The sequence below is a fragment of the Natrix helvetica genome (genome assembly GCF_964273705.1).
Source record: "Natrix helvetica genome assembly, chromosome: 2".
NCBI classification, from domain to species: domain Eukaryota; kingdom Metazoa; phylum Chordata; class Lepidosauria; order Squamata; family Natricidae; genus Natrix; species Natrix helvetica.
Genome location: NC_138552.1, coordinates 284,339,806 through 284,366,486, shown reverse-complemented (window position 1 = coordinate 284,366,486; position 26,681 = coordinate 284,339,806).

Here is a 26,681-nt window from a genome sequence, read left to right as displayed (position 1 = left end):
AATAAATATATTATTATTATTATTATTATTCCTCAATGTTCCATTTTATTAGAGATGTCATATTGGCACATCTGGGAAAACCTGAATCTGACACCTTCCTGGTTTTCCCCACCCAAGTGAAAGTCCAAGCCCCTGCCCAGCACCCACATGTCTATCACATGTTCCAATCAGGCACCGTCCCAACTGGAGATGCCTCCCAGTCACGCCACTCCAGGTTCAGGGCAACGTGACCTTGACTCTCTGAGAAAGGAATGTTATTTTGACTATATATCTCCCATACTCCATATAATTCCCCCTCCCAGTTTCCCACAGCAATAAATGTGGCAGGCTTGAAGGCCCAATGCAAAAGATGGCTTCCAGGCCTGACACAGGGTTGAGGGGTCCTTGGTGATCACAGCAAAGGATGAATGGAGATAACTAGAAGCTGATGAAGGGGCAGGGGAAAGGCAACAGAAATGGCAGTCAATCTTGGGTCGGGTTGGTGAGTCGACTATCTCAGTTTCGACATGTCATCTAGCAATAATAAAAACAGAAACAGAATATATCAATTCTTAGGCAAGAGAGCTCCATATATTGAGGGATATAAGAAGATAATTGGGCCTAAATAAACATCAAACGAAGGGTCCAAATAGCCAGTCATGACTAGGAGTGGTACAGTTCAAGGGATATAGGTAATCCTCAGCTTACAACAGTTCACTTAGTGACCATCTGAAGTTACAACGGCACTGAAAAAAGTGACTTATGACCATTTTCATTCTTACAACTATTGCAGAATCCCCACGGTCTCATGATTAAAATTCAGACACTGGGCAACTGATTCATATTTATGATGGTTGCAGTGTCCTAGAGTCATGTGATCACCTTTTGCAACCTTCTGACAAGCAAAGTCAATGGGAAAATCAGATTCACTTCAGAGGTGGTATTCAGCCGGTTCGGACTGGTTTGGGCGAACCGGTAGCAGAAATTTTGAGTAGTTCGGAGAACCGGAAATACCATACCTGGTTGGGCCCTCTGTTCCGCCCCTGTTGTTCCCTGTCCTATATTCCCTTGTTTTTGAGCTCAGCTGATTCACACAGCAGAGCAGATTGCCGCGCCTCAGCTGAACTAAAAAACAGCTCAGCCAGTGACGTGCAGTGAGGTTTATGGCTGGTGAGGCTGGTGACGTCATCAGGAAGGCGGGGAATGGGACCATGTGTGCTGGAAGCTGAGGCTGCCTCAGCCTCAGCACACGTGATCCCATTCCCCACCTTCCTGAGCGTGCTCCGCCGGCTCACGCTCCGCAGTCCTCGAAAGCGACTGGGGAACGACGAGAACCTTCCTGCCTCTGCTGGACTTTGCACGTTCCTCGCGACTGCAATAGATGTCCAGAAGTGGCAGGGGCTGTTGGGCTGGAAGCCCAAACCCCATTAGCCACAAAAACCACTTATGGACGTATATTGCAGTCGTGAGGAGTGCGCGAAGTCCAGCAGAGGCAGGAAGGTTCTCGTCGTTCCCCAGTCGCTTTCGTGGCTTCGTCATCCGGGAGCGCCGACAACATTTCTGCCTCCGCAGCTCCCGGGTGCGGACGGACGGAGGTAGCCAGAGTGGCACCAAGGCAGTCCGGCGGGTGAGCAACCGAGGATCAGGCTGCCTGATCCTCCATCGCTCGCTCGCTCGCTCACTCTTTCGTCTGCCCGAATCGCCTCGGTGTTGCTCTGGCTACATCCGTCCGGCTGCGCCGGGGAGCTGCGGAGGCAGAAATGTTGTCGGCGCTCCCAGATGACGAAGCCATGAAAGCGACTGGGGAACGACGAGAACCTTCCTGCCTCTGCTGGACTTCGCGCGCTCCTCGTGGCTGCAATATACGTCCAGAAGCAGCTTTTGTGGCTAATGGGGTTTGGGCTTCCAGCCCAACAGCCCCTGTCACTTCTGGACGTCTATTGCAGTTGCGAGGAGCGCACAAAGTACAGCGGAGGCAGGAAGGTTATTGGCGCTTCCGAGAACCCTCCTGCCTCCGCCGGTTGCCCAGCTGGCACCGCCCTGCGCGCGCACCTCCTCCTCCTCCCTCCTCTTCCTCTTCACTCCCCAAAAGGTCTTCTCCTTACTGGAACTTAGCGGGAGCCATTTAAAAGGGATGGGAGGAAATATATATTATTATTGTATATTATTATTTCGTGAAGAGAGGTGAGGCTCTGCCTCCCCTGCCTCCCCTGACCGCACGTCCCTGAGCTCAGCTCACCAGCGCTGACACCGAGGGCGGCCTTTGAGTACTTGAATTTTGAGAGAGAGAGAGAGAGAGAGAGAGAGAGAGAGAGAGAGAGAGAGAGAGAATAAATAAACTTGAAAAGAACATCACAGATTTCTAATTTACGGAGGAAGGCTCTGGAGTTACTGTACCACATCCAATCCTTTCTAAAGTTTGCTTAGCAAGCCGGTGTTTTTCTCCAAGAGAATTTGTTTGATAGGGACACCATGGGGACCTCATGGTCATATTGTATTCATGACCTCCATTTCTATACAAATATTGCAGCCATTAAAAAGAAAGATGGCCCAGTGTGACAAGATTTATCACCAGAGTTCACTTGCTGCCATAAAGAATGTCCTCTATTAATGACAACAGCTGTTGACTTAATAACCCAAGGAAAGAGCATTACATTCTTTCCTGTTTCCCACAAACAGATGGGAAAGAATTGCAGGAGTGTTCAAACATATGGGAGAAGCATGCTGAAATCCATCAGCCTCCCTGGAGCAGTTAAGAATCTTAATATCATCACCGAATACAGATTGGTATTAGTAAATTTATTCTCAGTTTCACTCGGAGTATTTCTATTGTTTGAAAGCACTCAACGGGAGAAGGGAATAATTTTTTTTTCATAATCTGGTAAACTTTAGGAAGACTTAAACTGTCAGCCCTTCAAGATAGATCAGATTAAGAATCCAATGTCACGTAGGTCACTGCTGCCACTTTGACTGTAAAATTACAGCAGAGTGACGGATTCTTGCAACTTGGTGTTTTCTGAACTTTATAGTTTGCTTCCAGAAATTTCATTACCCAACCAGAATGTGATTAAATAATCAGGATAGAGAATAACAAAGTTGGAAGGAACTTTGAAGAGCAACAAAGATGATTAGGAGACTGGAGACTAAAACATATGAAGAACGGTTGCAGGAACTGGGTATGTCTAGCTTAAGAGAAAGAAGGACTAGGGGAGACATGATAGCAGTCTTCCAATATCTCAGGGGTTGCCACAAAGAAGAGGGAGTCAAATTATTCTCCAAAGCACCTGAGGGTAGAACAAGAAGCAATGGGTGGAAACTAATCAAGGAGAGAAGCAACTTAGAACTGAGGAGAAACTTCCTGACAGTTAGAACAATTAATCAGTGGAACAGCTTGCCTCCAGAAGTTGTGAATGCCCCAACACTGGAAGTCTTTAAGAAGATGCTGGATAGCCATCTGTCTGAAACGGTATAGGGTTTCCTGCCTAGGCAGGGGGTTGGACTAGAAGACCTCCAAGGTCACTTCAAACTCTACTATTGTATTGTATTGTATTGTTTCCTAGTCAAGCAGAAGTCTCTATAAATGGCTGTCCAGTCTCCTCTTAAAAATCTCCAGTGATAAAGCACCCACAACTTCTGAGGCAAGTGATTCCACTGATTAATTATTCTCACTGTCAGGAAATTTCTCCTTAGTTCTTGGTTGGCTCTCACCTTGAGAAGATTCCATCTGTTACTTCTTGGCTTACCCTCAGGTACTTTGGTGAATAAGTTGACTTATCTTCTTTATGACATCCCCTCGGATATTGGAAGACTGCTATCTTATCAAATCTAGTCATACCCAATTCCTGCAATAGTTCAACGTTTTCCCCTTCAGCCCTCTAACTATCTTGACTGTTCTTCTCTGCATTCTTTCTAGAGTCTCCATATCTTTTTTTGTGTGGTAACTCTCACAGTTCCTGTAGCTTCAACACCTTCTATCATTTCATCTCTGTTAGTGAGAATTAAGCCCAATATGGCTAATCCCCTTGTTCCCTTCTCTACTTTTTGGGAAAGAAAGTTGTCTGCTAGGTTTGTCAGGAATCTGTTTGATCTTCCACTTGATGCAGAGTTTGTTTCCCAGTTGATATCAGGGTAGTTAAAATCCCCTTGACCTTTTTCCTGCCTAAGCATGGGGTTGGACTACAAGGTTGGACTCCAAGGTCCCTTCCAACTCTGTCTTTTCTCTTCTCTTCTCTTCTCTTCTCTTCTCTTCTCTTCTCTTCTACTCTACTCTACTCTACTCTACTCTACTCTACTCTACTCTATTCTAATGTCTATTTTAATTTGATGCAGCATTCCAAATGTGGTCTTACCATAGCAGTATAGAATGGTACTTATATCTCATCTTGACACTATTCCTCTTTTGATGCAGTCGTGGACTGCATTGGCTATTTTGGCAGCTGCAGCACACTGCTGGCTCATGTTTAAGTAGTTGACCAACCTGTTGTATTGTGAATGGATGTTGCTTTTTCTTCTGGAACTACTGCATCTCTACTTAGGATGTTCTGGAGGGCTGGAGTTGGTTTGTGTGCTACAGTGATGTCATGTGATTCTAATAGTCTGTTGGCTATTGTATGTATGGCAATGTTATCCTTTTCATAGCTCGGGTTGTGGTGCTGTAGTGGATTGAGTGGTCAGGTGGTTTTTGATAAAACTGTAGATATCCATTTTGTTGGAAGAAGTCTCCTGCTTGGGTGGGAGGTTGGACTAGATGACATACAAGTCCCTTCCTTCCGACTCTGTTATTCTGTTCTTATACTGTTAAGTTGTATAGGCAGTCTCTTTTCCTCCCCCCCCCCCCCCCCCCCCCGCTGGTATTCTGGGTTGCTGCAATGCATTTGCATTTGTCTAAATCATATTTTTTTACACAGCTCCTCTTGTGGGAGGTTGAGCTGTTACTTTGGTAATGGAACATTTGGTTTGTGTGGGTTGCTTTCCGATAAGACTTGCATTTCTAATTCGCTGTTGTTTTCTCTGCTGATGTAATGGTATGTGAAAATAACCTTGAGGGATTGAGCCCAAAGACACTGTCAGATAAGAGGCAGCATCGCCTGCAGCTGGTTAGTGGGTGGGTCAAGAAGCTCAGAAGGGACTGTTCTTAATTTCTTAAAGGTAAAGGAGATAGGAGAATTGTACTTTCAGACTTGCAAGTTTCTGTTAGTGTAAGCTTACAATAAAGTATAAAAAGTGGACAATCATTTAAATGTGAGCCAGTGGTGTGCTGCAGCTGCCAAAAAAGCCAACACAGTTTTAGACTACATTAACAGAGGGACAGAAGTGTTAATGCCACTTTATAATGCCTTGGTATGGCCACACTTGGAATATTGCATCCAGTTTTGGTTGCCGAGGTGTAAAAAAAAATGTTGAGATTCTAGAAAGAGTTCAGAGAAGAGAAACAAAAACGATTAGGGGACTAAAGGCTAAAACATATAAACGGTTGCAGGAACTGGGTATGTCTAGTTTAATGAAAAGAAGGACTAGCGGAGACATGGTAGCAATGTTCCAATATCTCAGGGGTTGCCACAAAGAAGAGGGAGTCAAGATATTCTTCAAAGCACCAGAGGGCAGGACAAGAAACAATATGGAAACTAATCAAGGAGAGAAGCAACTTAGAACTAAGGAAAAACAGTTACAATTAATCAGTGGAACAACTTGAAGTTGTGAATGCTCCAACACTGGAAGTTTTTAAGAAGAGATTGGACAACCATTTGAACTGCCCCCCCTCCCAAATTAATCTTCTAACAACAGCCTGCTTAAGTTAGGAACTTTCATTTATGAGATTGATAAATAAAATTCATTTAAACTGCACCAAAATTAAAATTATAAATATGAAGCATTTATTCCAATTTATTAGCCAATTTATTAGTCCAGCTAATAAGTGTGTGTGTGTGTGTGTGTGTGTGTGTGTGTGTGTGTGTGTGTAAAGGTTCCCCTCGCACATATGTGCTACATGTTCCTGACTCTAGGGGGCGGTGCTCATCTCCGTTTCTAAGCTGAAGAACCAGCGCTGTCCGAAGACGTCTCCGTGGTCATGTGGCTGGCATGACTAAATGCCGAAGGTGCACAGAACACTGTTACCTTCTCACCAAAGGCTGTTCCTATTTTTCTACTTGCATTTTTACCTGCTTTCGAACTGCTATGTTGGCAGAAGCTGGGATAAGTAATGGGAGCTCATTCCATTAAGTGGTGCTAGGGAATGAAACCGCAGAACTTCCTTCTGATTGACAAGCTCAGTGTCTTAGCCACTGAGCCACCATGTCCCTTCATTCATATGTATGTATGTATGTATGTATGTATGTATGTATGTATGTATGTATGTATGTATGTATGTATGTATATGAAGCAGTATGCTCCCTCCCCATATTTGGGCACACCTGATGCTTTGGCAAAAGAAAAAAAAACACTTAAGTGCTCCCCTGGCTCAGCTGATTAGAGCTTTTGGTTTAGAGGTTAATACAACTGCCTAATATGTAAAAACAGCCCAAGTTCGAATCCCAGCAAAGGTATGGCTAGCTGATGAAAGCTAAATAGCTTGAAATAGATATATACTAGTCTCCATTCATTTATTTATCAGCAAAAATGTGTATGTGTGTATGTATGTATGTATGTATGTATGTATGTATGTATGTATGTATTTGTGTTACAACCCCTGGTATGCCTAGCTGATGAGAGCTAATTAGCTCGAAATAGATCTATGCTAGTCTCCCTTTATTTATTTATCAGTACAAATACAACACACACACACACACATATATATATATATATTCTCACTGAGTCTCAGATGCATGCCATATATTTTTCACTGTACAATAGGAAACATATCCAAGCTAAGTACTTTGCCCTAGTTTTGATTCAATGGAAGCTCTCTTCATTTACTTTGCTTAGGAAAAAGGAAGTAGTGGAACAACCATTCTTTATTTTGATGAATGACTGACTGTCATTTTCTTCCCCATAATCTCTCACTTTTTTTAATCAGATGTAGGCCCAAATCTACTAATGGACGCACGGAGGGCTGACAGCCAAACTTACAAGAGCATACTTTATACCAATATGTGATAATGAGTGGAATAATGAATGGATTCCCAGATTCTGTCAAACATACACACGAACTTAGAACAATGCAATCTGCACAAAGCAAAAACTACATAATTGGCCATGAGCTTTGATTAATTACTCCAAGGCAATAACTTTTCATGTTATTGACATTTTTTTCCAGCAGCTTTTTTTTACATTCCTTAATTACAACAGAAGGAAGGGAGACATCTTTGAATTATAGGACATGAGATGGATTGCAAGGAGAACAATAATCTGTCTTGGAGTAAATAAAGGCTGCCTTCCTTTCTGCACCGATGATCATCAAGCAGCAGCTTAGAAAAGGTGAGTCTACTTGGCAAGGGGATAAAAGAAGGGGGACTGAATTAAAAAGTGTAAAAGGCTGTGGGAGGCCACCCCGTTCATAGAAGAATGAAATATTTTGAGAAATATTTAAAAAGGCAGGCTAAAATATTTCCCCTAAAAGAGAAATAAAAAATCTTAAGCGAGACAGAAACTCAGAACTTCAACTCCCTGCCCCCAGTAGATATTTGGTGCTCATTGAGAAGGACTGGGTCAGCCTATCTACAAGACACAAGACCTCCAGCTCCAGGATGATGGGACTGAGAATATGACTCTTCAGGACATAATAGGATTAACCCACTACCTTCTAGCAGCAGAGTTCACTACATTGCACAATCCCCTAAGGACATTGCATCATCCTCTAAACTTCAACCAAACTTAGCTCAGACAATCTATAGAGCAAGCTATGACCCCTGCATAACCCCTACAATAGCCAAAAGAATACATGCTCTTGCACAGGAACAGGAAGCTCAAATGCAAAGCCCAAGAGAAGGTATAAAAACCGCTCACTCTCAATTCCATGTGGTCACCTGCACCAGAACCACTTGTGGTTCTTCTTCATTAATAAATCCTTTTTCCAATCAGCCTCCATTTTGTCTCCAGTTCCTTTTTCCCGGCTTGAAACTGAACCAGATGGATATTTCTTCCAACAGGGCTATCTTTGGAAGACCCACTAATTGTTACTAGAGACAGATGAAAATTCTGAGCTTCTATCCAAACAGTCCCCAGGATTGAAGGCTGATGGCATCAAACTAATTCATAGCTTTCAAATTTCTTGAACTTCAGTTAGATCCGTGTCCACATTCATCTTTTATGAAGCTGAATATGGATTGCATATAAGATTGAAAGTGTGGGAAACCCCCGCCCCAAAGAAGAGTAAAATATTTTTGGGAATATTAAAAGAGGCAGAATATTATATTTCCCCAAAGAAGAAATGGAGAAACATGTTCTTAGAGGCAGAAAGCAATCCCCAGTCTTTCTTAATAGCCCACAGCAGATGTCAATAATAAGGAGAATAAGGAGCTTATTGAAAGAGGAAGACAACTATCTAGATGACTCCATTCATAAGCAAAAACAAATACTGCCTTCTGTTGGACTTCTGTTGTCCATTCAAGACAGGATATTTCAAAACCCTTTACAGCAATGTTTGACAGCTAACAAAAGCCAAATAATAGGATTATAACAAGCAGCCCATCACCCAAAATCCAGTACAGAATATAAACCATCAGCCACAATGGCCCAATACCCTCTTTAGAAATACAAAGCCCATCCAAACTTTAAAGAAACTCGCTCTCTCAGCAAGCCGGTAGTAAACTGGTTAAGAACCCATCACTGATACAAAAATATACGTGGTAGCAAACACCTGACAAATAATCAATCTTCTTTTTACACGGAGAACTTAGCAATGAATACCAGACACAAGGAGAGAGATACACAAGGAGAGAGATACATAAGGAGAGAGATATATATGCCCTCTCATGGCCTCCTTTATATAGACAGCTTCTTACAGTTTCTTAAAGTGGCAATAACCCGGCTTCTTAAAGTGGCAATGGCTCTGGTGACTCTTCCTCATTTCATCAGCTTAAGTTGCAGCCTTACATTGGCTGGTCAGCTTTAAATTATCATTACCCTGACATGCTGGAATGAGTGTAAAAAATGGTCATAAGCAGAGGTGGGCTTCACATAATTTAACAACTGATTCACCTAGTGCAGAACCAAAAATGAGCATGTGTGCAAGCCTTCCATGCTTGTGCGTGGCTTCAAACCAGAGGTGGGTTCCTACCACTTTGAACCGGTTTGGCCAAATAGGTAGTAACTCAGGTGGACACATGACTGTACCGGTTCTATCCTGGGTGCCGCCATCTTTATTTTCTGTTTTGCACATGCGCAGAACAATCTTCATTGAAAAGAATGTAATTCCCTCCCCTCCCCCTTTTTTTAATGGTGTGCGTATGCGCAGACCTTTTTAAGTGCAAATGTGCATGTGTGCGATCTGCAAAATTTTTCGGGCACCGAACTAGTAGTAATGCCAGCATGAACCCACCCTTGCTTCAAACACATGGTGATTTCATGTGCGCGTCTTCCAGCACACCTTCACAGACAGCCACGGTGAGTAGAGCGGGCAAGGCATGGAAATTGGCTGGACTGTGTGGGTGGGTTGAGCGAGCCAGAGAGTGAGATATATATAGGATGGGATGGCATAGGAGCAAGTGGGCAGGCCTAGCCGGTGGTCGGAACTACCAGTATGGGTGAACTAGTTCAAACCGGCCGCAGCCCACTTCTGGTCATAAGCCACTATTTTCAGTGCCGTTGTAACTTGGAATGGTCATTAAACAAACTTTTCTAAGTCGAGGGCTATCTGTAGGGATGAATAAATTTGTCCGTTTAGTCAGAAAATTTCTTCCCCTCTCTTTCTTTAGGCTAATATTAATAATAATAATATTTAATGCTTCTAGACCGCCCCCTCTCCCGAAAGGGACTCGGGGCGGTGTACAGTTCATACAAAATATAACAAGATACAATAAAATTAAATTAAATATGTACAGTTGACAATTGACATGGAGGAGGTTAAAATGTAGTTAAAAGAACTGTACAAAGCAGATATAAAATAAATTCAAACCCCTAAAAACAAATACAGTAAATTAAAAAAACCCTAAAATAACCAGATATAATACATTTGCCAGGAGGGACAGTTGAATTATGCCAGGCCTGCCAGTCGGAACAGGTGGGTCTTCAGTTTTTGCCGGAAGGAGCGGAGGTCAGAAGTGGTTCTAATGTCGGGGGGGAGGTCATTCCAGAGGGTTGGGCCCATCACAGAGAAGGCCCTACTCCTCGGTGTCGCCCGCTGGCATTGCCTAGTGGACAGCACCAGGAGAAGCCCCTCCCTGTGTGAGCGTATTGGCCGCAGGGATGTATGTGGGAGGATGCGATCCCGCAAGTAACTAGGTCCCGTGCCATGGAGCGCTTTAAAGATGGTAATCAGCACCTTGAAACGCACCCGGAAAACCACAGGCAGCCAGTGCAGCTCGCGCAGGAGAGGTGTTACGTGGGAGTACCTCGTACTCCCCATCACAGCCCGCGCGGCTGCGTTCTGAACTAACTGCAGTCTCCGGGCGCGTCCCAAGGGCAGCCCCATGTAGAGAGTGTTGCAGTAATCCAGGCGGTACGTCACCAGCGCATGAGTGACCGTGCGTAGGGCATCCCGGTCCAGTAGGGGGCGCAATTGGCGCACCAGGCGAACCTGGTGGAACGCCCCCCTTGCCACGGCTGCCACATGGTCCTCCATTGACAGCCGGGCATCAAGGAGGACGCCCAAATTGCGCGCCCGTTCCACAGGGGGCAATTGTTCGCCCCCTATGGCCAGCGAAGGGATCAGCTGGCTGAACTGAGGTGCCGGTAGCCACAGCCACTCAGTCTTGGAGGGGTTGAGTTTAAGTCTGTTGTCCCCCATCCAGACCCCGACGGCCTCCAAACACCGGGACATCACTTCCACAGCCTCGTTGGGGTGGTTTGGAGTTGAAATATACAGCTGAGTATCATCAGCGTAGAGGTGATACTCAACCCCAAAACCACGGATGATCTCACCCAGCGGCTTCACATATGTGTTGAACAGGAGAGGCGAGAGGACCGACCCCTGTGGCACTCCACAAGTGAGTGGCCTCGGGGTCGACCTCTGTCCCCCTGTCAACACACATTGCCTCCGGTCGGAGAGGTAGGAGCCAAACCACCGCAAAACGGTACCTCCAACTCCTATCCCCCCCAACCGGCGCAATAGGATACCATGGTCGATGGTATCAAAAGCCGCCGAGAGGTCTAATAGGACCAGGATAGAGGAACAACCTCTATCTCTGGCCCTCCAGAGATCATCAACCAACGCGACCAAGGCTGTCTCTGTGCTGTGCCCGGGTCGGAAGCCGGACTGGCGTGAGTCTAGATACTCGGATTCGTCAAGGTGTCGTGGAAACTGCTGCGCCACCACATTCTCTACAACCTTCGCTAGAAACGGAAGGTTGGAGACTGGACGATAATTAGCTAGCTCCATTGGGTCGAGTGAAGGCCTCTTAAGCAAGGGCCTCACCACCGCCTCTTTCAAGGCGGTTGGTAAGGATCCCTCACCCAATGAGGCATTCACCAGGCCCAGAAGCCAGCCTCGGGTCACCTCCCAAGATGCCAGTACCAACCAGGAGGGACACGGGTCCATTAAACATGTGGTGGGTCGCAGCCATCCACGCAACCTATCTAAATCCTCGGGGGCAACAGAATCAAACTCCTCCCAGGATGGTCTCACAAGACTCGCTGTTGGCGGCCCGTCTGGTCCACTGAGTGGGGCCCATCCACTCCGGATCTGAGCGACTTTGTCCTGCAGATATTCCCCAAATTCCTCTGCTCTGCCCTGTAAGGGTGCCCCCTGTGTCCTCTGTGACAAGAGGGAGCGGGTCACCCTAAACAGGGCGGCAGGGCGGTTATCCGCGGACGCAATAAGGGTGGCGCAATATCTACGTTTGGCCACCCTTAATACCACAAGGTAGGTCCGCAAGTAGGATCTTACCTGTGTTCAATCAGATTCGGAGCGTGAGGACCTCCACCTGCTCTCTAGACGTCTCCTGTGGCGCTTCATCACCCTCAGCTCCTTGGTATACCAAGGAGCCCGGGTGGGTCGCTGCCACAGGAGAGGTCGCAAAGGCGCAACCCGGTCCAAGGCCCCAGTCGCCGCCCTATTCCAGGCGGCCGCTAGGTCCTCCGACCGAGCGCAGGTCAGGGCTACAGGTAATGGCCCAAGCTCCGTCTGGAACCTATCCGGCTCCATCAGGTGCTTGGGGCGGTACCAGCGTGGACCGTCTGGTCCCGCCTCCTCGCGGTGGGGGGTAGCGCCAGGGAAGTCAAGCCGGAGACATGAGTGATCTGACCATGACAGGGGTGTAACAGTAAAATCCCCTCTACCCAGATCACTCGTCCACTGCTCAGATACAAAAACAAGGTCCAATGTGTGGCCTCCTTCGTGTGTGGGGCCCTGAATTAACTGGGTCAGGCCCATGGCTGTCATGGAAGCCATGAACTCCCGAGCTACCTCAGATGCTGCTCCCGTCGACAGCAGGTTGAAATCCCCCATAACCACAAGCCTGGGGATCTCAACCGCCGTCTCCGAGATCAGCTCGAGGAGCTCGGGCAGGGCTGCTGATGTATAGCGAGGAGCCAAGTATACAATCAGCAAACCCAACTGCCTCCCTGGGCCCCATTTCACACCAAGGGACTCACACCCGGATATCTGAGGAACAGTGAACTCCCTCGGGTTCCAATCTATTTCTCCTTTCCTCTTCATTGTAAAGAATAATATTCAAACCCTGAGCGGCGAGCGAGGCAAATGTTCTTTCTGTGCCTCTTAGGACTCGCAATATGGTGCTGCTGCTTTTGATTCAAAACTCTGCCAGCGTTTGCAAACTGTGAAAATATTCAGAGCTTCATTAAACATCTTTTAAAGTATGTAAATGCATGTTTTAAAGCCTGGGAGCCCTGGCATATTTGCAAATAAAAAATGCAATCAATCATTAATATAGAAATAAAATGATATTTTGGTCGGGTGTCTCATAAACATCTCCCCTTCTCTGATCTTCATGAGCAACATTAAAAGCCTTCTGGCTCATAAGGGTGAATCTTTTATTCCCTTTCAGCTTTTTATAAAAAACTTTTTCTAGCCCGCTATCAGCCTAAAATGTAAACACAAGGGCTGGGTAATGTTTCACAGGGGTTTTACCAAGGTTTTGAGCACAGCACTGCCAAACTTTCATAGTTGGAAAACTTTCCAGTCTTGAGTTGAAATCTTATTTTTGGTAACTTTAATCTATTCTCCTATCTGCCTTGTCCTCTGGACATTTTGTTTAATGTATATTCATTTGCAAAAAAAAAAAAAAAAACCCTCTTTCTCTAATACAATTTATGGGTATCATTTTCAAGAATGTACTGTATTTTTTAGAGTATAAGAAGCACCTTTTTCCCTCAAAAAAGAGGCTGAAAATCTGGGTGCGTCTTATACACTGAATGCAGCATTTTTGCCCCCCGAAACCCTGCCCCCTTCACCAAAATGGCCATGCATAACTTTTACGAGGCTTTCAGAGAGCTCCTGAGGGCTGGGGAGGGCAGAAGTGAGCAAACAACAGCCATTTGTTTTGCTCAATTTTATCCCCTTAGCCCCCAGGAGCACTCTATAAGCTTCCTAAAGGCTATCCATGCCCTCTTTTTTTAAAAACAAAAAACGGGCCCGTTTTTGTGAAAATAGGGTCATTTTTTCCTCATTTTTGCCCCCCCCCCTAAGAGCACTCTGCAAGCCCCCAAAGGCTATTCATGCCTTTTTTTGGGGGGGGGGGCGGAAATAGGCCTGTTTTCACAAAAATAGGCTGTTTTGGAGAGGTTTGCAGAGTGCAAAAACTTTTTTTTAAATTTGCCTCTTCAAAACCTTGGTGCGTCTTATACTCCAGTACGTCATATGCTCCGAAAAATATGGTAGATCTTTATACATACCGATTTTCCTAATGTACATATTGCACCCCCAAAGGCAGGAAAGGTATTAAATGTCACCGGGGTGAGATTCAACAATTTTAGCAACCGGTTCTCTGCCTGGTTGCTGGGTGGCTGTGGCCTACTCAGCCTCCTGAAACACAGCAGAGTGGGGTGTTTCTGCTTTCCCCAGCTCCGGAGGCTTTTCTTGAGCCTCTGGGATGGCTAAAATGGCTTCCCCAGACTCCGGAGACCCTCTGGAGGCAGGAAACAGGCCTGTTTCTGGAATTCCAGAACCTCCAGAAGGCCTGTTTTTCACCTTCCCCAGGATCCAGAAGCTTTTCTCAACCCTCTGGAAGGGTGAAAATGGCCTCCCCCAGGCTCCAGAGGGCCTCTGGAGGCTGGAAATGGACCCATTTCCAGACTTCCAGAACTTCTAGGAGGCCCATTTTCCCCCCTCCCAGAGCCTCCACGTAGTCCCTGCAATTACCTGGCATTCAAAACAGGCTGTGTGGAGACTCCTGGGAGGAGCGGGGCAGGTTAGGCAGATCAAAAATAGCAATAGACTTTCTTCTTCGCACTTATAAATGAAATTTGCCTTTTGAAACTACCTGTGAAGAAATTCCTGGCTTTATATTACTACTCCCCCCTGAAGGACTCCTGGAGCTCCTCCTGTTATGTGGTCTTTCTGGATTTGGATTATTTGATTTTCTTTTTCTTTTTTTTGGCTTGGAACTGTGATTGAGGATTAACTTTCACTTTTGGACTTCTCTGTCTTCTCGGACTCACCCAGCTGCAGGCTCCACAGACGCCATTTCTTTTGCAAAAGATTTACAGTCATCTCTGAACTCAGACAAATGGGGCCCAGAAAACCACCTTCAGGCAAGGCAGCCTCGGCACCTACCTCCTCTACATCCAGCCCAACGACTCAACAGACAAAAATTCCATCATTTTTACAAAAAGAAGGGACTGGAGAGAGTTCAAAAGATTTATCTGTTATCCAAATGTTCCAGGCTCTTATGAAGGGACAAAATGAGTTGAAAAAAGAGGTGGCAGGTTTTAAAGAAGAGCTCAGAGGTATACAGCAGCAAACAACAGAAAATAAACAAAGAATTGGTGTGCTGGAGGAGGGTGCAGTTGGGCTGGGGGAGGAGGTTAAGGCAGTCCTGAAGGGGAATAGAGAATTGGAAAATTTTATGGTAAAGATAGAACTTGAAAGAATGTCCTTTTTTCTCAGATTCCAGAACCTACCGGAGACAGAAGATGAAGATCTTAAGGATATTATGAGTACAATCTTAGCAGAATATATTAAGAGAGATAAAGAACAGTTGTGGTGGGATATGGATCTGGTTTACAGGATCAATTCAGCATATGCCAGAACACATAATGTTCCAAGGGAAGTACATGTTAAATTTCTTAGGAAGACCATGAGGGATGAGGTGCTAGGGGCCAAAGGGGGGGACCACTAAAATATAAAGACAAAGAAATTACCATTCTTAAGCAAATTCCGAAAAAAATAAGAGATAAGAGGAGGAAGTATTCCTCCTTATCAAAGAAATTATATAATAAAGGAATTTGGTTTAGATGGTTATTGCCAGAAGGAATGTTGATCTTCTGGGAGGGAAATAGAATTAGAATTAATACAGTTGTGGAGGCAGAGGCCTTCATTAAAAAACATAGTGCCCTCCTAGAAGACGAAAATATAAGAGGTAGTGAAAAAGGTGACAATACACAAGATATGAGGGAGGGAGCGGCTGTGGCTCCGCCAGGGGACAGCGGGGGAGGGAACAATATTGGAAAGACTCAGGTCACAAAAATAAATGTATTTGAAATATCATTGTAATTGTTGATACATTAGAAAGTGGCAAAAGAGATGATTGAACACATGGTTGATACAATGTGTAACAAGATGCTGTTTCGTCTTATCTTTTATCTTTTGTTTTTTCTTTTCTGTAAAAGTTGTGAGATTTGGAGAGATTTCTACCTCTAGCACGATGGAGCTGCCAAAATTTTTGTATATCCACTTACCCTTTCCCATAAATGTTTAAAAATCAATAAAATTCTTTTTTAAAAAAATAGCAATAGACTTATATACCACTTCATAGCCCTCTCTAAGCAGTTTACAGAGTCATCACACTGACCCCAACAATCTGGATTTTCACTTTACCAACCTCTGAAAGATGGAAATTTGAGTCAACCTTGAGCCGGTCAAGATCGAACTCTTGACAATGGGCAGAGTCAGTCTGCAATACTGCATTCTGACCATTGCGCCACCACAGCTCTATTACGAAATGATGGCACATAATCAGTCAATCAATTCTGACAAATTGTAAATCTCTAAATTGGCTTATATAAATACTTTTTTAAAAAAAAAAACAGCCCTGCTGCACCTGCATAAAACAACTGTTATATTGGAAAAAAACAAAACAAAGCTAACTTTCTTCTGGCACGCTAATTCTCTGCTTCAAGGAATTTCTTTATTAATTGTTGAATATGTGAACAAACATACCTCATTCTAGGCCTAGTTTGGATATTTTTAACCATTCATTTTGGCTATTTTTTCCTGCTGAATCTTGCCCAATTCTCATGTAAGAAGTTAGCACCCACCTCTCTTCTAGAAAATGAAATATTTTAGGAAATATTAAAGGGAAGAATATTTTCCCCTAAACGAGAGGAAGAAACTCATCCCCCCCCTACTTTTGTCAATGGGCCATTAAGGCCTGGGCCAGAGAAACATGTTTTTAGGCAGGAAACATGCTCATTCTGAATAGCCCCCACCTTTGGCAATGCGACATTAAGGCCAGAGCCAGTCTACTCTACATTACAAAGATCTATAGCTAAAATCATAATAGGAATCCCAAAGCCCTTTCATTACAGCACCACCCAGCAAGGCTCAACCAAACTTGGACTCAAAGCACAACCTACAGAGTTGCCCCTGCATGGCCCCATGGGTGTCTGACAGCCAATCAGAGTGCATTTCTTGCACAGGAGCAGAAGGCCCCAGGGCATGGCCCAACAGAGGGGCATAAAACCCAGCAAGCCATCCCCTTTTTCTTCTTTAACATCATTGAGACATGTAATCCCCCTTTTCTGTTCAGGAACTCAAGCCATGTGATCCTGTCCACCGTTAAAACCATCTTTCCAAGCAGTCTCCATGTTTCTAGTGTCTTTTTCCCCACTTGGAACTGAACCCAGAAGGAGATTTCTTCCAACATTCAGAGACTGTCTGGACAAGTCTCGGAAATTTTTTTGGTCAGGTTATTCAGAAGTGGTGTGCCATTGCTTCTTTCCTGGGCTGAGAGAAAGTGTCTGGCTTTATGCCTAAGGCAGGACTAGAAATCCCAGCCTCCTGCTTTTTAGCCTCATATGTCAACCACTACACCAAACTGGTTCTCAATTTTGGCCACTCGGTATTATAAAACATTTGAAACATCACAAATGCTACTTGACGTCTAAATATAATTTCCAGCAACTTGAATACATGATTTCAAAATAACCTTTCCCAGTGAAGCAGCTAGAATTACAGCCTAGAATCTCATGCTCTTCAAGGTGTTAGTAATAAGAGCCATTTTTCTCTCAGAATTTATAAAATGTCATATTTCTTACAAAGGACTCAGGATCACAAAAGATTTCTTTGAACTTTTTAAAAATATCCATTTACCTCCCAGGGGTTAAACAGTTGCTCTGAAGCAATTTCTGCAAGAGGACGTGAGAGCTATTCAGTAATGGTTTTTCCCCCCCAGTTTGTATCCATTTGTCTCACAAAGAAAAGTGAAAAGGCCAACTACCATTTTAAAAAGACATTTTCAAAATCCCCCTTTTTAAAAGAGGCTTTAATGTCTTTGAATCCTTTTCTGGAGTTTGCAAAAGAATGCAAGGGGAAAAATAGAGGTAGAATTTGAAATGGAAACTTTGCTGAAGCTACAAGTGAGGTTGTGACTCAATAATCAAGGAGATTTGCTTTCAAAAAACCAAGAAGTGGGCCAAACATAGAAATTCTGCATAAAATTGTACCATCAAGAAAGTGTAAAAGATAATACTAAAACGTCTGGCTGTGATAATTTTGTGAAACTTCAAATTATTATAATCTACTCACTCCTTAATTAGAATAGAATAGAATAGAATAGAATAGAATAGAATAGAATAGAATTCTTTATTGGCCAAGTGTGATTGGACACACAAGGAATTTGTCTTTGGTGCATATGCTCTCAGTGTACATAAAAAGACAAGATACATTCGTCAAGAATCATAAGATACAACACTTAATGATAGTCATAGGGTACAAATAAGCCATCAGGAAACAATCAATATCAATATAAATCATAAGGATACAAGCAACAAAGTTACAGTCCTGCAGTCATAAGTGGGAGGAGATGGGTGATAAGAACAATGAGACTGTCAGGGGAAATTTCACCCTGAGCTAATGAGGTGTAGACCGTCGGCTTTTCCAAACAGCATATCTTCAAGAAGCGAAAGTAAGATCCAATAACAAGTTCCAATCAAAACAAACTTTTAATATGAAAATAAGAAAAATAAACAAATCTATCTAATTGTTACATTTTGGTAAGAGCAAATTATCGTCCACCTTCTTGGCAGACAAACAAAGATCAAAAGGGAAGAAGTCTCTGGAATGTGTGATGTATATGAAACGTGTTAAGCATGCGCAGTAAATCATTGCTGATAAGGCCTATGACCTGCGCAGTAACTCATCAGTTCGGCTAGCAAACAATTAACGCAGTGACAGAGAAGACTAATACTAATAGTAATTGCAGTCTTAGTGAATGGTTTGACAGTGGTGACGGAATTATTTGTTTAGCAGAGTGATGGCCTTTGGAGAAAAAACTGTTCTTGTGTTTAGTTGTCTTGGTGTGCAGTGCTCTATAGCGTCTTAATTAGCATTCTTTCAGGTAAAGAAAGGTGAAGGTAAAGATTTCCCCTGACCAGTTGTGTCCAACTCTAAGAGACAGTGCTCATCTCTGTTTCCTAACAGAGGGAGCCCATCTTGTCCAAAGATGCTGCCACTGTCATTTGGCCACATAACTGTATGCCAAGGAGCATAGAACTCTGTTGTGGCCCAGCAGGAGCCGTTGGAGCTGCTACCAGACTCCGACAGCGAGGGTCCCTATGAGTCAGCTCTGGAGGATGTGGAGGACTCTGGGCAGGGTTCTGACTCCAAGCAGGGATCAGAGAGGCTGGTCGGCCACCAGGAGGTGCCTGAGGCATGGAGCAGTGGTGAAAGCCAAAGGAAGGGGGCTCCTGATGTCATGCCTTGGAGCAGTGGGGAGGAGTAACGGGACAGCGAGTCAGACATCAGCAGTGAGTTATTAAATGCTCGTTACCGGCACGCTAAGCGGCGTCAGGAGCAATTGCGCAATTACTGGAGGTAATTGCACTCAGCTGATGATCATTAGACTCCTCTCCAGACTATAAAAGAACGGCTTGTGCATACGCCTTTTTGCAGAAGTCAACGCAGGAATTATTGTGGGAGTACAGTCTTGTGAGCGTGGCAGGCTGGATAGCTGCTATTGCGTATCAGTGCCGGAGGGTTCTGATGGTCGAGTTGTGTTGGACTGCTGCCAAGGATCTGTCTGTCTGTGCAATAAACCTCGTGAAGTATCTTTGGCTCGGAGTGTGTCTGTGATTGCAGGGGAAGAGGGGGGTCAGAACAGAACTCTATTATCCTCCTACCAAAGTAGCACTGCTGTGGCCCACCAGTGGCCAGTGGAGCTGCCAGCAGATTCAGACAGTGAGGAGGTTGGGGAGGAACATGGACCAGTCCTGGAGTCTGGGGAAGGCTCTAATGAGGGCTTTGCGTCAGAGGCAGAGATTGAGCCAGGGCCGTATAACAGTTATCAGCTGCCTTTGGAGTCAGACATCAATGAGGCAGATGAACAGCTGGAGCCTGTTCCCAGTATGCGCATGCACAGAGTTGCCAGATGAAGGGAACAGCTAAGTATTAAATCCTCGAGGCTACGAGGCCATTGACTATCATTGCCGGCCCCTGATTGGTTGAGATGTGAGCAGCCAGCTGGCGGGAGAATGCAGCCATTCTATTGGTTCAGCGTCTGACAGCTCTAGTATAAAAGGGCTGTCAGCTGTCAAATGTTGCTGTTTGCCGGTTCAAGGTTTGCCTTATATTTTGCCATGTTAAACTGTTAATAAAGGTTGTGTTAGTTTCAACCTGCCTTGCCTCAGTTCCTGCCTGCCTCGTTCTCCCTACAGAACTCTGGCAATGAAGGTGGGATTGGGACTGAGGTAAAGGAAAAGCAAAGTCACTAATAAGAGCTGCGTCAAGTCACAACCGACGAGACATCGCTCCAAGGCTAATTCCTCAATTCCATCCTTCTAAGGATGGCTAATCTACTGGCATTCATGGCATTCAGACCGCCCACTGAAACATGGGACGCCTACCTTGAGCGGTTTGAGTGCTTCCTGGAGGCAAACGACTTCACCGGTTTCTCCAGTGGCCATAAAAGAGGATATTTTCTCAGCACATGTGGCCACAAGATGTTTGGAACAGCTAGGGCTTTAGCAGCCCCTCAATCCATCCATTCGATGCGTTGGGAGACTCTTTTGAAGAAACTTAAAAATCATTACTCTCCAACTCCCTCGCGCATAGCCAGATTGTTCTGTAGGGAGAATGAGGCAGACAGGGACTGAGGCAAGGCAGGTAGAAGCTAACACAACCTTTATTAACAGTGACAAACAGCTGGTGTATAGCGGAAGTCAGGGAGGTGGGTTTGAGTGGGAGGTGGGTGAGGGTTAGGGTGGAGGGTGGGGTAATATATATGCATAATTAACCTAGGAGATGGGATTAATGAAATATTGTTACTTTAAGAGAAATTTATATCATGATTTATATATGTTTAATTACTTTAGAAGATGGGATTAATGGGCTATTGCTACTCTAAGAGAAACTTATATTATGATTGTTGGGTGGTGAGGGGGTACAATATCTGAATGAGTAATTTACCTTAAGATGGGGGGAGGGGAGGAGGTACAGTATTTGGTACAATATTTGAATGAGAAATTTTTTTAAGTTGGGGGGAGGGGAGGGGACATAGTATTTGTATGTGATTTACATTATATGGAGGGGGGTAAAAAGGGGGAAAATTTGTTTGTATAAAACTTTTTCAATAAAAAAAAAAGGAAGAAAAAAAAAACAGTGACAAACAGCTCATAAGTATGGCAAATCTCGGACCGGCAAACAGCAGCAAAAGACAGCTGACAGCTCTTTTATAGTCGAGTTGTCAGGCATGTAACCAATGAGGTAGTTGGATTCTCCCGCCGGCAGGCTGCTGCGTCTTAGCCAATCAGGAGTCAGCAATGCAAGTCTGTGGCAGGGAAAGTTCAGTACATAACACAGACGTTATGCTTTTAGGCAGAGGACCCAGAGAGAAGGGGAATCTGTGAGCGATTACATGGCTTTCCTCAGAACAGTGGCCCTGCACTGTGACTTTCCTGTGCTGGACGATGCCCTGTTAGAACAGCTGGTCTGTGGTATCAAAGACTTCAGACTTCAGCGACGCTTGCAGGCATGAAAAGAGCTGAGCCTTCAGACAGCCGTGGATGAAGCCACGTCATATGAAATGTCGGACAAATCCACCGCAGAAATTCAGAGATTCCTGCCACCGGTCACCCATGCCAGCAGGGGCCATGCTGTCCACCACGAAGAAGATGACGAAGAAGACTTCTTGGACGAGGAAGAAGAGATTAGCCACCTCAAACTGGTCACCAGAAAAAAACAGACTCAGGCTGATTTTTTACCTCAGGCGGGTTGCCTGAGTTGTGGGGGGAACCATGCAAGGTCAGTCTGCAGATTCAAAGCTGCAATATGCCGTCGGTGTGACAGGAAAGGACATTTAGCCAAGGTCTGCAGAGCGGCCATGCCAATCGGTTAACCACCTCTGGAGCGCGCTTTGTCTAGACAATTCGCAAAAAGACTTCCCAAACACCGTGAAGACTGCTTTGCCATCGCAGGTGACCAGCAGCACCCTGATTGGGCTATCAGCCCTAACCAAGCCTACCCATAAGACATACCTGACTGTGTGCATAAAGGGAGAGCCCTGCAAGATGGAAGTGGACACTGGCTCTTCCAAATCTCTGGTCTCTTGGGCTACTATCAAAACTATAGTGCCCAGCCTGACCAAAGCTCAACTCAGGCAGTGCCCACTTCGCCTCAGAGGCTATCAAGGGCAGCCAATACCCATTGTGGGTTGCGGCACATTCACCATAGCCAGCAATAACTTCCTGGGGCCTCTTCCCCTCATTATTGTAGGTGTCCATCTGCCCAGCCTCCTGGGGCTTGACTGGTTCTCCGCATTGGGGCTCAACGTCTTCAGCATCTACTCCGTTGTTCCAGATTCCTTCGCTGTGCTGGCCAGTAAGTTCATGGACATATTTAACAACAAGTTGGTAAATATAATGGGACCCCCATTTCTTTTAACTTGGACCCCCAGGTGGCACCAATATGTCTAAAACCCAGGAGAGTGCCTTTTGCTCTTCGGCCCAAAGTAGATTTAGAGCTAGATAAATTAATAGCACAAGGAGTGCTCGAAGCAGTAGCCACTCCCCCTGAGAGACCCCCATAGTAATACTTATTAAGCAGCATGGTAGTATTAGAATTTGTGGGGATTTTAAATGCACCATTAATAAAGGGTTGCAAGCCAACCCTTACCCAGTTCCAGTGGTTCAACATCTGCTCCATTCCTTGGGCCAGGGAAAGATTTTTGCCAAGTTAGACTTGGCACAAGTGTACCAACAGCTCCTGGTAGACGAAGCCACTGCCATGGCTCAAACCATCGTAATGCACTGGGGAGCTTTCAAATGTAAATGCTTGCAATTGGTGTCAGTGTAGCCCCGGGTATTTTCCAGAGCCTAATGGAGCGGATGCTCCAGGGGCTGCCAAGGGTGGTTCCCTATTTTGACGACGTGTTTATATCCGCTTTGGATCAAGCTGAGCTCGTCGATAAATTAAGAGCAGTCCTGACCCGTTTCCGCCAAGTGGGGCTGAAACTCAAACAAGAAAAGTGTAGGATAGGGGTCCCCAGTGTAGAATTTTGGGGGTATCTAGTTGATTCCAAAGGCATCCACCCTACTCCGTCTAAGGTAGAGGCAATTAAGAAAGCCCCCACGCCCTCCTCTAAGGCCGAACTGCAAGCCTTTCTAGGGCTGCTTAATTTTTACCCTATTTTTTTACCCCATAAGGCATCTTTGGCAGAGCCTCTTCATAGGCTCCTGGACTCCAAGATGCCCTGGCATTGGGGGTCTAAGGAAGCCCAAGCCTTTAGGGCAGTTAAGGATGTCCTTACATCCAAATCTTTATTAATGCAATACAGTGATCACCTCCCATTAACTTTGGCATGCGATGCATCGCCTTATGGCATTGGGGCCGTTCTTAGCCACATTCTACCTAATGGCTCAGAAGCCCCAATTGCCTATTATTTGTGCATGCTCTCAGCAGCTGAAATAAATTACAGTCAGCTGGATAAGGAGGGCCTAGCTGCTGTAGCAGGGGTAAAGCGGTTTCACGATTACGTTTATGGTCATTTTTTCACTTAGCGACCAACCATAAACCCCTCGTGGGTCTTCTGGCAGGGGATCACCAGACTCCTCAGATTTTGTCTCCAAGAATGTCCAGATGGACAGACTTTTAGTGACATATAATTATCAGCTACAATATAGACCAGGAAAAAACTTGGGGCACGTGATACCCTCAGTCGCTGGCCTCTACCAGCGCCTGGTTTGGACCCTGCTCCTACAGTTTCGGTCCTCTTAATTGAAGAGTTGGCCATGCCAGTATCCGCCCAGGATATTGCCAGGCTCTCTGCCACAGACCCCATTTTGGCCCAAGTTTTGGACTGTGTGCGCAGGGGCTGGCCACAGGGGCCAGTAGGTCCTGAGTTTCACCCCTATTATATATGGCAGCATGAGCTGTCCGTCCTTAATGGGTGCCTGTTATGTGGCAATAGGGTGGTAGCTCCCCCAAAGCTTAGGTCACCAATTTTAGGTTGCTTGCACAATGCTCACATGGGCATTGTGCACATGAAGGTTTTGGGCCGAAACTAGGTGTGGTGGCCCAAGATTGACCAGGAAATAGAAATCTGGGTAGCCACCTGCCAGCAGTGCCAGCAATCTGGACCGGCTCGCCCTTCTGTGCCCATCAGGGAATGGGACATGCCCCGGGCTCCATGGGCACAAGTCCATTTGGATTTCGGCGGCCCCTTCTTAGGGCAGAACTTCTTGGTCCTCGTAGATGCCTACTTGGAGTGGGTGGAGCTCCACCACTTCGGAGGCCGTAATTAGGGTGCTGGGGAGGCTATTCGCGACCCATGGGTTGCCTGACATGATGGTGACTGACAATGGGCCCCAGTTTATGCCAGCAACCTTCCAGATGTTTTTAGGCCATCATGGCATATGACATGCCCCGACGGCCCCGTTCCACCTGGCCAGAAATGGCCTGGCAGAACGAACCTTCCAGTCAGCTAAGGAGGCATTGGGCCGCCTGGGGCCAGGGAATTGGCACAACAAACAGTCCCAATACCTCCTGGCACAGCATACAACCCCATGCCCAGTCAACAAGCAAAGTCCCGCAGAACGGCTTATGGGTCGTCAATTCCGGACAACCCTGGACCGACTACACCCTGGTTATGCAGCAGAGAAAAGCCCCCTTGCAGGTGACTCCACACGGGCCTTTAATGTAGGAGACCCAGTCTACGCCTAAAACTATGGGGCCAAACCAAAGTGGCTTTCCAGACAAATCACGCAACTAACTGGACCCTACTCTTATAGGGTCCAGCTCAGTGATGGGCGAATGTGGCGCTGACACATCAACCAGCTCAGACGGCGAGCTACCAGAGCAGCAGACCAGCACCAGGTGCAGAGCCAATCCTGCCCCAGGGAACTAATATCGACAGAGGCTGCTCCAGTACAAACAGAGCCGCATGCAACACCCCCCACTGATGTGTTCTTGTCGCCAGGCTTACCTGAGAATCTGAGAAGTCCCGTTGCGTTCAAGTTTCCCGCTGACTCAGCTGCGCAGTCTCCTGATGTTCCACAGGACTCTCCACCAGCTTCTCCTCCTTTGGCCACCGCCCCTGAACTAAGACGATCGGGACGGAGCTGACGCCGGCCAGCGTACTTGGCTGACTACGCATGTGCTAACTGGGAGGAGAGGGGTGTTAAGTCCTCGAGGCTACGAGGCCATTGACTATCATTGCCAGCCCCTAATTGGTTGAGACACGAGCAGCCAGCTGGTGGGAGAATGCAGCCATTCTATTGGTTCAGTGTCTGACAGCTCTAGTATAAAAGGACTGTCAGCTGTCAAATGTTGCTGTTTGCCAGTTCAAGGTTTGCCTTACATTTTGCCATGTTAAACTGTTAATAAAGGTTGTGTTAGCTTCAACCTGCCTTGCCTCAGTTCCTGCCTGCCTTGTTCTCCCTACAGAACAGGGAACAAGGGCCGACCTGGGAGTAAGGTCACAGGTGGATGGTGAATGGCCCCTCCCATAGGGAATAAAAGAGGAGCGAAAGGGGAGAGTTGTTTGCAGGAAACAATTACTCCATTTTTGCATTCTTGCCAAGTATTGCAGGCATCTGAAAGATATCTGTCTGGCCAATCTCCAAGCCTAAAAAAGGTCAGTAATTGTGAACTATCTTGAAAGACTGTGGGAAAGGAAAGACTTTGCTGGAGAGGAATTCACTGTAAATTAAGTAAGAGGGGTTTATCGGGATGAGGACGGTTTCGTGCTGCTGGGGAAGCCTAGGTCACAACAAGTACCTATTTATCTACTTGCATTTGCATGCTTTCAAACTGCTAGGTTGGCAGGAGCTGAGACAGGAACAGGAGCTCACCCCATCATGCAGTTCTTGGGTCTCGAATTGCCAACTTTTTGGTCAACAAGCCCAGTGTCTTAACCATTAGGCCACCATGCTTCCATTCCTTCAGATATCTTAGACTACAACTCTTGTTTTCCTTGAGCGTGACAATAATGATCTTGACCTTGACCAGTCATTGGGCATGAAGTAAGTGATTATTGTGCTCTGAAGTGCTTGGAGTGATCCAGACTGGGAAGATTGATAGGTCTTCATTCTATTTTCTGGAAGATTAGAGGCAACTAGAATTTCAATTAGAAATTGACCAAAGATTGATCGTTCTTGGAGGAATGTTGCAAGAACTTCTTCCAGAATGTTCTTGGATATTTTGCAAGAAAGAAGAAGGAAGCAGGTGATAAGGCAGCAAACATTGTGATGCTCCAAAGAAAAAGACCAAAGCAGACTGAAATTTCATATTTCGAGAAAGATCGTATGTCGAAAAATGCTCAATTCTTAATCCTTGGGAGTTCAGAACAAGGAAGAATTGGTTTAAATTACAGAAAGGCAACTTCTAATTGAATGTTTGGAAGGAAAAAGAATCCTAATTGGAAAGGCAGTTCAAAAGTGGAACTGATCATACATCAAGTTGGAAAGTTTACCAATTCAGCCAATGCATTTGGAATAACAGAATAGGAAGGGATCTTGGAGGTCTTCTAGTCCAACTCCCTGATCAAGTAGGAAACGCTATACCATTTCAGACAAATGGTTGTCCAATTTATTCTTAAAAACCTCCAGTGTTGGAGCAGCCACAACTTCTGGAGGCAAATTGTTACACTGATTAATGGTTCTATCTCTCAGTAAATTTCTCCTTACTTCTAGGTCAGTTCTCTCCTTGATTCAAATGACACTAGGACAGGGGTGTCCAAACTTTTTGCGAGGAGGGTCAGATTTGGTGAGGTGAAAAT